Below are 12,498 nucleotides of genomic sequence, written 5' to 3'. Positions count from 1 at the left end.
TGACAGCTTTAATTTTGGGATAAAAACTGAAAGTCTACATAGCAAAAGTAAGTTAACATGGCATATGAAACATATCTGGCGCTGGTTAAATAAATATCAAATGCCACAGAACACAACCGTACCTATCTCCATATAGTAAAAATGTTGGGAAAACGCATTTTTGTAAAATTTCGGTGAAATGTGATATTTCCCAAAATAATTGCAGCTATAGATCTTATACTATTCAAACAGTCATATAACAAAGTTTCGTGTATATTGAACTATTTATATCATTTTTATAACAAAAAATCTTGTTTTTGTCGATTATGTTTATGCAACAAGTGTTCTAAGTCCATGGAGATATGCAACAAAGGTTTCAAGTCCATGGAGTAAGGACCTTTGTTTAAACCATGATTTGCGAATCGTTTGCCTAAATATATCAATGAAATATATTGATTTCAAATACCTGATGACTTTAAAATTATTGATATAGTCTATTTACATTAGGCTTGTGTTCTTTTTATTATCCGAAACAGCCATCAATGCCCTGAACTCTTTGATGTCAACTCATTGTGGAGTTAGGCCCAATGTTGCATACGTGAAATACCATTTTTTCACTCTTAAACAGAAGAATACGCTGCTGGAGGAGTTAATCAGGTGCGGAATGTTCTTTTTTATGCCACAAATGCCCTAAGATAGGTACCTTTTTGCACGGACCGCTTCATATATGTATTAGTAATATCGGAAAATCTCTGTTTGTTGCTCTATTGCAATGAATATATGTCTTTGTGTTTAACCTGCGAACTATTATTTTGTGGGATGGCTGTGATTTGAGTAGTTAGGGTAGGATGTCGATCTTAATTTGGAGAAACAATTGGTACTATATATAAGCACGGCTCAACGCAAGTGAGAACAGCACAGCACATCACAAAATAGAAAAAGTGTAAGCTCCACAGGTCGCTCAAAACGACAAAAACGAAAATGTTGCAGGCTCGGTTTGATTGAGCCTGTTCATGGACGGTAGTGGAAAAGCATGTTATCGTCCACGCCCTCTATCCCCGGGTTGAGCAGAACTCAACATTTACACATGCTAAAAATACAAAAAACGCAATTTAGAGACATCCACAGATATGTTCATACGGCGGTGTTCATGGAACCTTCAATGATACACTAGCGTGTAATTCCATGAAAAGTGGCTTATGGTCCCCAGATAAAATAATGGGTTTACCCTAAACTAGAAAACAATGGGCAGAACTAAAGAAACTGGAATTTAGAAAGGGGATCTGAGGTTATTGAGCCTGCATATGACAGGAACTGCCAAGTCTTAGTAATATCGGTGCACTGCAACACAAGTGTTTGTTGCACTGTTGCAATGAAAATATAGCTTTCGTATTAAGACTCCGAAGTAGGCTTTGAGGGAATGACCTGCCAAATTATTTTAGTAAATAGGGCTGGATGAGGGTTTCAGTGTAGACAAATTCCACCATCATTTAAAGATTACAATCATCAGTTTACGGCCATGATTATGAGAGCGTTATACTCATAAGGTTGTCATGGTCATTCTCTTTTGCTTAGCGACAAATCAAAGGTATTTCCGTTTAGCTTGTCCTATGCTCTTTCCAACGACCCCTTTAACATTAAAGTGCACGTTTGCTTTCATGCGCCACATCATTTAAAATATAGCAAATCATGACTCGGGTACGTTTTCTCAATAGAAGGGTCTCATGTTTTTATATGCCTTTCATTAGAATCTATTTCAAAATGTGAAAGAAGCTCGCTCCACAAACTCTAGCCTTGCTTCTTGACTTCTTGTTTTAGTTATACTTTCTTTCTTAATATAATTCCAGTGAATGAAGCCAGTCTATATCATATTTACAATATCATTAATTCTGTTCCCCCGTAACATTTTTTTCTTTACATATCTTACATTTTTTGCTGATTTGTTACATCTCATATGGTTTCTTAGTATCCCTCAGCCACTAAGCCCCATCCCTGCCAAATCACGTCCCTGCCAGCTGCACCCTACACGCCCTACTTCCGCCAACATTTTACCTTTTTCACCCTCTCCCCACTAAAACTAAAATGTTTTCTACATTTCTTACATTTACTTATATCTCAAATGGTTTCTTAGTATCCTTATACCACCGGACATTACACCCTTCCGCCAGATCACCATCATTTTACATTTAGTCACATCTTTAATGTAATGAAAATAATTTCTTGTAAAACATTTTCAAATTTCGAGTGCGCTGTCCTTCCGACAGTTCTTGGGGCCGGGATAAAAGTATTAAAGGCAGACAAACAGGAAAATGGCCACTTCTCTTGACCTCTGTGAGCTGTTTGCTTGTACAAACAGACAGTACAAAAATGAATTTATGTAAATAATAAGCTAAAATATTGGCTGTAATTTGACATGTTAATTGTTTGTTATGTAAGCTACAAATCCTGAGCTCTTGTTAGAAATTTCTTTTCAGAAAAGAAAGTTTTGAATAACTGTCAAAAAGTCAAATTTCCCAGCAATATAGATTGTCAGATTTTGAAAGTTCAAGACCTTCCCATCAGCCAACAGTAAATTTGCTACTCCTGTGACAAAATGGAGGGAAATTGACTAGTCTGTTTAATGTCCCATGTAATGTTCCTCATCTTTCCCTTACTAAGTTTAGTATACATTTTTGCAATATGTCCCGCTTGCAGGTTTCAGATTTTATAAACTTTCTGACATCTGATTGTCTTCTGACTTTTTATTAAATGCTTGTTTTCTAACTTCCCTACAGCTCCAATTAGTACGTGTTTTTAACTGTTCTGGTAATTAATCCTAAACTAACACTTATGTTTTCTTCATTCATATTTTTATAATGCTTATACCTTATCAGAAGTAGTTCAGATACGATAGTGTATATACTATGCGGTCAAAAGGGTGCACTGATTACCAAATGTTATAATTCAGTTTTTCTGTAGAGTACATGTATCTTTGGCCAGATAAGTTAGTGAACCTGCATTGAATAAAAGTAGTACACAATATTAATAGCATAAGAAGAAAATAGCTTCAGTGTTTTATTCAGTGTTTTAAATTCACGAAAATAGATTAAATTGGATATTTTCATACAGTGATCTTGTGACATCTATTAGTTACCAGCTCTTTAAATTCTGTTGTAGAGTTATTCATTTATACAATGAAATAAGATGTAAAATACTGATAACTTGCAAATACGGCTTTTCAGTAGGTATTTTCTTAACATTATAAGATATATAATTATAAAATTTTGATATAGATGTGGTTCTGGGACGATCTGTGTATGAAAAGAATTGGAACCACTGCCTTAACCTTGCATGATCGTAAGAGGCGACTAATAGTGTCCTTACACTTGGTTTTGCAGTAACTCAGTGATTCCAGCAGGTATGCAAATTTTGATTCCATACCTCAAGTTTTTATTTCGATGTAAATGAGATGTGGAACCAAAATCTGTAGTCCTATTTGGCGCCATATAACCCATACTGTGTTGGTGCGCCGTAAAACCCAAATAAATAAATTGATATATATATATATGTTCATGTTTATTTACCAGTTAGTGTTTACAGTTTGTGATATAATTATTGAGATGCATGAATTCCTTCACAGGTAAAATCCTAGATAGTCGTACAAAAGCAGAAAAATATGATACCATACAATAGACAACTTTGCTCCGGCGAAATACCGTAAAGATGACTAGAATAACATAAGCACGATATGTTCTTTCATTCCGTAAACTTGCATGGAATTTCATTAGAAAGTGATCAGTTTCAGTATATAGTTTAGTAGGTATGATTTCGAAGAGCTCAAAAGATAATAGGTAAGGGGGGTAGATTTCTCGGAAGCGAAGCACGGAGCACTAAAAACACAGTCTCAGAGCCACGCATTTGCAAAGTAGGCCCACAATAAAAAGAAACTGTAACGGAAAAATATTACAGACGGGTTGCTTCAAAAATCTAACAAGTACTATAAATTTATGCCAAATATAGATGGGAGGAGTGGTAAGGGGTAGAAAGGAAGCGTGGTAGGAGGTTGAAGGGGAAAGTAAAACAAGGATGAATATACAAAGGGAATGCCACGTTCCTTAATCACAGTTACACTACAACGTAAACCACAATAGCGCAGGCATTCATAAACACACAACCACACCCAAAACAATGAAGATAAAAATTAATGGAGTATTCTAATGACTTTTAGCCGTTACAAATAAAAATAGCATAGCATTTTTAATGAAAAAATATTCTAACTGCCTGTGGCAGGATTCGAACCCGGAACGCTCGGGTGCTAGTCTAATACTCTAACCAGTGAGCCAAAGAGTCGACTTCCTGACGCAGTTGTCAAAGATTGGCTTTATACGTGCAGGCTATTCGTAAGCGACCGTAACACTTCCACTCTTCAAAGAAGTCATCATTTATGATGACTTGTAAGCCATTTTGGCACAGAAAGTGTCATTTTCCGCACAAGATAAAGTATGTATCCTTGTCGAGCCCCAATCTTACGATGGTTAAAGCGTAACAATTCAAAGAACATAGCATCTTTCATGAGGAAAAATCCATCTGCCTGTGCCGGGGTTCAAACCAGGGTAACTGGAGTGCTAGTGCTAAAACCACTGAGTCGACTCCTTGACGCAGTTGATTTAAACAAGCAGACTATGCATAAGAGACCGTAACACTTCCCCTCTTCAAAGACATCATCAGTTATGATGACCTGTAAGCCATTTTGGCATAGAAAGGGCCTTCATCTTACGATTTTTGTGCGTGACAAATCAAAGAGCTGCCTGTTGCGGAATTCGAACCGGGTCGCTCGGGTGCTAGTCAAATGCTCTGCCCAGTGAGCCAAAGGGTGGACTCCCTGACGCATTTGTCAGAGATTGGCTTTAAACGTACAGGCTATCAATAAGCGACCGTAAGAGTATACAGCGATGTTATGTTCTTATCGTTTTGCATCTTGTATTACGCAGGTCTCTGAACTGTTAACTGAATAGATCCAAATAATATTATTTTAATTATTGTAGTCAAAATGTATGGAGTTAGAATGACCTTTGAGTATATTCATTATCTTCTCTTTCATATCCACAGAGGGTGTAACATATCACAAGTATTCCGCAACAGTGAATACTGGTGAAAAATTTATGGACCGTAGCTCTGTATCGACCGTAGCCCTTGGAAATGATTCCCGTTTAAAACAAATTTTCTCATCCGAATCAACTACAGTTTATGAACTGTTTACATTTTCTTAATCATAATGCTGTATTTGAAAAATAAAACCACTTTAAATTCATATAAGGTTCGTTTGAAAATATTGAATTCTAAACTTCTAAAACTAAAAGATGAATTTCGATAACGACGGTGACGACGACAACGACGATGATGATATGGTTGTTGTTGTCGTTCTTGATGATGATGATGATGTTGATTATTAAGATGATGATGACGATTGTGAATGAAAATAGTGATTTTGAATGATGATGACGAAGAAGGATAGTGGTGAGTATTGATGAAGACTGTTGGTAAATGATGATGGCGTATACTGATGAATGCTGTAAATCGATTATAATGAATGATGATGAAAATTTACAATGATGAATAGGGTAATTAAATATGATTATTATGATGATGATGATGAGGAACGTTGATTATGAGTGGTGATTAAGAATAATGATGATGAATGATAATGAATGAAAAACTGATGATAATAATTTGTTCCCTAGCAATAAACATACGTGAAGAATTGCGTTAACCAGCGCATAACCATGAAAATTAATGACACTATGTATTTAGATTATTAAATGTATTTTGAAAACTACGGCAGGCCATTAGTGCTAGGTGAATGTTACCTAACTCGAGATACTAATTTGCAATTTATCAGCTACCGTAGCGAAGGTAAAGATATAGGTCCATGAGAAGATCAGGTACCTTTTGTAGCTCTCGGATAGTCTATGGGTCATCATTAAACTTCACTGACAACTGATGATCTTCCGAAATATAGTTTTGCTTCGTCGGTTGTGCCATGGACCATTTAAATACTTATTTAAATGGCATATAACAGAAACGTATTTAGTAGTTTGCTGGTTACGACTATGCTAGCTGGCTCGTCTACCGAACAATCAGGATTGACCCCTGACCTGCATACTGTAATATGTAGTATCGTACTCAATCAACATACAAATGCTGTCATGTTGTTCTTGCGGCACATTGCTCCGATATCACCGAAAGGGACGAATTGATATACTTTCTGTCGTTTTTGTGGAAGGGAGTACATACATATATTTTCATGAAACTTGATTTTCCATGTTTTACATATTTTATTTTATAACTGAATTTGTATACATTTTGTAGTTTGCCAGATTGCCTAGTCTGACTGATTGCGTTTTACGTGACATTTCCAAAGTGATCTAAACTGGTCGCGTCACATGGAATAGGACACACCATCTTAAAATTTAAACTTGTGACTGTATGCGTTTATTACTCATGACAGGAATCTACCTAAATCGTTGTTTACCTTATTGTGTGATAATGTTTTAATATTTTTTCTTTTCAAAATTAGGATTAAATATTGACTTCTAAATTATTTTCTAATTGAATGTTACATGATTGCAAAATCAGTTTGTTGTGTTTACTTCTCAATTGAAAATAATAAGCGCGAAACAAAAATATGATCAATTGCTAGAGAGTTCATGAAGATTATGAACTGTCTCATTCCTACCTCCTCTACCACAACAACTCTCTCTCTCTCTCTCTCTCTCTCTCTTATACACATGTCTCTCCTCCCTCACACACGTACACGCGCGCGCACGCACACACACATACATGAAAAGCCACGTGGATTTCCTGCATTCCGACAAGTGCAAGTAAAAGTCATTTTACACATGGGAATGTAAAATGACTTGTGTACAGAGTCTACGCTATTATTCATATATTTTCAATAATTTTACGGTAAGTTGCGCATTGTCACCACATTCCAGATTCAACATTTTTTGGAATATCTGTCAAGCTAACGACAAGCTTGAACGACATTCAAGATTCACCAAGATTAAATGTCCAGTTGGTATGAAATTCAACATTCCGAAAGACCCAGTGCTGAACTTTCTCGGTGATCGTCAACGACAGACTCCATTCTCCAGGATCTAATGTAGGGCTGGAACGACAACGGATATTCTGTAAACTCGACCTTCGACACTCATCCTGTACCAAATTAGAGTGTCAATCACTACATTCCATTATCCAATGCTCTGACGATATCTTGTATAAAAAGTTATATTATAAGATAACCTATTTTTTTGTAAACATGTTATTATCTTCCGGTGAGAATAATTATCCAGTGAAACATTGAACCATCCTTGTGCAACCCAAATCCATGTTTGAACAATCGGTAGTTTTCAAAATAGAGTTATTTTTTTTAATTATGCAAACGGCTTCATTTTTGTGGGGCTGTAGATAACTTTGCTCGGCCATATAATTTAAAGTAGAACATGTGGATTGGGACCAGTGCATGGTTTTGATTGTCATGTTGCACAATTAAAAGACAATGAACAAAACATGAAGCGGACTAATATGTACAAATGTTTTTAGGTGAAAAACACTGTTGTTTAAATAGCTTAAAACATATACTAGCGGAAAAAAAGAAACTGTACATGGGTATAATATGCTATAACTTGGGAGGTATATAAGAAATCGCAAAACAAATTTCAACAGGGTTTTATTTGACCTTCATTTAACACCAGCTCAGTTGATATGGTTATTGCATCAGGAAATGACCAAGAGGGATACACAGCTTACCTGTGTAAAGTTACAAGCTTTAATTTATAAAATTGAGCGATATATGAACATTTTACACATGCACATTTTCTTTTTTCCGCTAGTATATATCGGATTTCTGGAGCTCGTGGCATCAGGAACTCTGCAAATTGATATTAGCACTTATTGTATGTTGTGTCAAGTCCGTATGAGCTTTTCCCTTGTAGCTTATTTATGGTTAGGTATGTAACATATGATATATTCAGGTTCAATATATATTTTCTGTGACGGATTTAACATACATGTTACATACGTTACCACAACAGATAATTAAGGAATATCAGAAAGTCTGAGACAGAAATGGAAAATGTCTGTTATAAAGGAACATAGACATTAATAACTCTACATTGACATAATGCAACAGTTACCCTGTTGTATATAATACACGTTTATTTTGGAATTAAATCATATACTTTAACATCAATGTAACTATGCAAAAATGCACCGTTTACGTGAGACTGAAGAAGAAAAAGACATTTATTCAATAATCATAAATTAGTTCATGTAACATATACATTTGATGCCGGTCAAGATGACATAAATGTGTTTTTCAAGAGGAACTTTTAGTCCAAGTGAATAAAAATTATGTCCTGTTTTGTTCTTTTCTGATGATGCACGTTTTACAAAATTTAACGAACTTGAGAAAATATTTGCCAGTGATGAATATAGGATTAGTAAGCACCATTATGAAAAAATGTACCTCGTTTTGACAGGAGAACGTGTATTTCAAATAAGTAAGGTAGCAGTGCAACAATGGAAAAAAATACAAATACTGTGTGCATTTACAGGTATTTTACGTGTGTTAAATAATGTATGCACTATGTATGAAGGTAGCTAGACTTTTTTGATGACTATAATTTTGGTTTCGAATGTTATCAATTCGATGGTTTTGTGCCTGTCCACTCTTGAATTCTTTTTGCTTTCTTGTTTAAATATCAATAAACAAGAGGGTCATGATGACCCTGGATCGTTCACCTGAATAATATGAGCTACATGTTTCAAATGTCAAACTGATGATAAAATATTAAGAAAGTCAGTAGGTCACATTCATGGTCAATGAAATTCAGTTTTATGATTTGTATGCAAAACTGTGTATGTCATCAAAATTTCAAGGTTGTATTTTAAAAAACAAGAAAGTAGGTCAGTAGGTCAAGGTCACAGTCAAGTGACATCATATTACTTGGGGTCATCATGTAATTATAATTAAACAGTCTTAGAAATAGGATCAAATGATTGTTTAAGTGTTTTCCTATATAACTCACATAATAACTAAGTGACCCCAGGCGGGGCATCTTTTAATCCCAGGGGCATAATTTGATCAATTTTGGTAGAGGACTACTAGACAATGCATCATACCAAATATCAAAAGCCTAGGTCGTATGGTTTCAGACAAGAAGATTTTTGAAGCTTTTTCCTATATAAGACTATATAAAACTTGGGACCCCCAGGGCATGGCCTCTTTTCAACCAAGGGGTACAATTTGAACAATTTTGGTTGAGGAACATAAGACAATGCTACAAACCAAATATAAAAGGTCTAAGTGTTGTGGTTTCAGACAAGAAGATTTTTAAACTTTTTTCCTATATAAGTCTATGTAAAACTTTGGACCCCAGGGACGGGGCAATATTTGACCCTAGGGGGATAATTTGAACAATCTTGTTTTCAGTCATATAAAGGACTGTGTCCACAGTTAATACAACACCCAACTTTATAGCATAGTCTAACTGGAAAAGCATGCCGTGGACACGTGACATGATACCTCACTCAGTCAAATTATACTTGCATCAGGCTAACAAGTCCTAGAACTATCCTCTTAACGCTGAGCTTCAAGCGAGGAAGCATCCTCACTGTTTCTTCTCTGGATAAACACCTTATAAAACCTTTTAACAATAGTTAATAAATGATTAATGTATATTTTCTTTAAGATGTATTTCAATTTTAGATATTCTTAAAGCTTACAAGTTGCCATTAAATGAAGTCATAAGACTCCCAAGGTTTCGTTCTTGGTAAACCAATTTTGAAATGAAAAACAATAATATTAACAATTCTGTAAAGATATTTCCTTTGATTAAGAATTGCTTTTTGTCCTTTGCCAATTAGTGCTGTGTCTTTGTGCTTCACAGACAGAACTACCTAAAGTGGAAACAGTAGCTAATATGAACATTTAATTGCTATTTCTATTTCAGTATTGCCAGAATAAAAGTTAAAATTTCGTGGTACAGCGTCCCTTTTTCTGAAAACTTTAGTCTCTATGTATTCATCATTTATAACATATCTTAACTAGAGATACTGCACCAAACAGTACAATATTAATAAACGACAGGTCACACAAAATTACTATTTCCAGACACACCACATTTTTCATATATCAACCTTCTGTAGTTTGGCGTTGTGCTTTCCACTTAGATAGTGTCTGACAACGGACACTTGGAGGCCGGACCCCTCCACTCTCCGACCCTGTCAAACTTCAGCCAATAGTCAAGCTTTTTAAAAGACTCTGAGCGTATGTCCCGATCATTAAATATATTAAATATGTTTTGTTACAAATTCAACGTACTATAAAAATTACCATTTACTTTCAGTTCAATTAAAAGTAAAGATAACTTACTCTGAACGTTTCAATACAATATACATGTCCCAAAGAATAAAAGAAGGGATTCTAACTTGAATGGTGTTGCGCAGTAAAATTTACCGATACGGCCGGGGCACAGCCGATATTATTTATTAGTTACTATAGTAATACTCATCTGCGATGTCAACTTCTCCGATGGCCTAATTAAAAGGTCGCTTACAAATGCAGCTTTCGCGATGCGTTGGGACCTGGTTTTTCCTACTTGTTCACCTGGTTGGTGCTCTTGCATCGAAAATGTCCCATTATCTCATTTTTATATAACTGAGTTGAAGCTCTTTTGTATATCAATAGCATTTTTTATTTCTTATAGATAGTTAAGTCTATTTCATTCTATTTTGAATGTACATATATTGTAAAGTCATTTCAAAGTGTTAAAATGAATATGATCCTGACACGTTTTTGCCAGTATCTATTTATTTTCCGTCCAAACAACTACACTTAATAGTAGTGTAACTGTTTATTTTGCATATATGCAAGTACCATGAATAGTTGTACTTACATATTTGCGTCTGAAATGACTTTGATGTGCACAATTTGTCTGTTGAATTTCATTTTTAGGGAGGAACCCAACTCTATCCGTGCCTAAAGCTACCACGCTTTTTATTCTGCGACTGAAAATCTTCAAAATTATTTATAGAAGGTCCATGTATTGTTAAGAAGACGGAAATCGGATTTTGGATATGTCATGGATTTGAAGTGAGGTGTACAAATATTTTCTCTGGCATTTTTTTCTAACCAGAAATAAAGATTTATAAAAACATGCCGACTTTCAAAAATAGTCATACTGAAATGGCTAAATTACAATATTCCTAATACTGGCTGGAGGATTAATGAATGGTTCTGTCTAGGTTTAAGTCATGACAGAAAACGAAATTTTGGTGCATTGAGGAAATGCAGTGATATATCGAAGGGTGAGAGCGAAACAATCTGTTTTTATTTCTGACAGTTATCATGCTTGATAAAATGGCACCGAACATTTCAAATAAGGGCTCCTAGTGTCGTTTTCTGTCATGACTTAAACTACCTGCATTGTGTCCGTGTGACTTGAATGTAAAACAAAACAAACAAAAAAGCAAAAAACGCGAGGAAGTTTTCAGTTTTAGTTATTTGTGGAGAAGAAACAAGTGTGTAGACAACATAATATGAAATCTTGGTAGGTAATCTGACCGTTGTTACACTTCTTTACTTTAGAAATCTTCGTTGTCGAGTAGTAATGTCGCTAACTTCAAATCAATTACCCCTAGCTGCTTTGGACTCGAATCCTGGTCGTAATGTCATGTGAGGAAGCTATCCGGCTGACTTGTTGAAGCCGAAAAGTAAACTTATGTGCCATCTATGGCTTGAGGAGGCGCTTAGAATGTTCCTCGTGTTGAAAGATTTGTTTCAGCGAAAGACAGTGCTCCCTCTCTACAACAACACCCTTTGGGAGACAAAAAAATATGGTTGTTGTTCAGCGGGAGTTGTTGTAGAGAGGTAAAATAAAGAACAATAAGCATATTTTGGAGTCAGTAGCAAGTGTTGTTGCAAGGAGGGAATTGCTGTTCAGAGGGCCACTGTAGAGAGGGAGCACTGCATAATACATTAAAATTAAGAAAATTGTATTTTATATTCTAAAATCGTTTCGTACACTAAGGAAATTTTGGTGCATTGAGGAAATGCAGTGATATATCGAAGGGTGAGAGCGAAACAATCTGTTTTTATTTCTGACAGTTATCATGCTTGAACTGTGTTCTATTATTATATTATTGCTTTCCCTTTTTTTCAATTTTATCTTAGCCGTGATACTGGACACCGGCCTATAATACATTGACGATTGTATGCAAGGCGGCTTGGACTAGCCTAGATGTTCATAGTGTTGTTTTCGGGTAAGAGCTTTCTCATTTTGCCTTTTATCTGCCATACATTTAATGTGACGGTTTATCCTTAATTACCATGCAGGATAAGATTATGACATGTCTCAAGATGGTTTCATTTTTCACTCCCTTTCCTTCTTTACCTCTGGTGTTTTATACACTGGACATTATGTAGCAATGAATACAAATTGAAGTATGACAAATACATTTGTACATTGAAAAATTTAT

This window comes from Mercenaria mercenaria, chromosome 9, assembly GCF_021730395.1.
Source record: "Mercenaria mercenaria strain notata chromosome 9, MADL_Memer_1, whole genome shotgun sequence".
Taxonomy (NCBI): domain Eukaryota; kingdom Metazoa; phylum Mollusca; class Bivalvia; order Venerida; family Veneridae; genus Mercenaria; species Mercenaria mercenaria.
Note: the sequence above shows the minus strand (reverse complement) of the source record.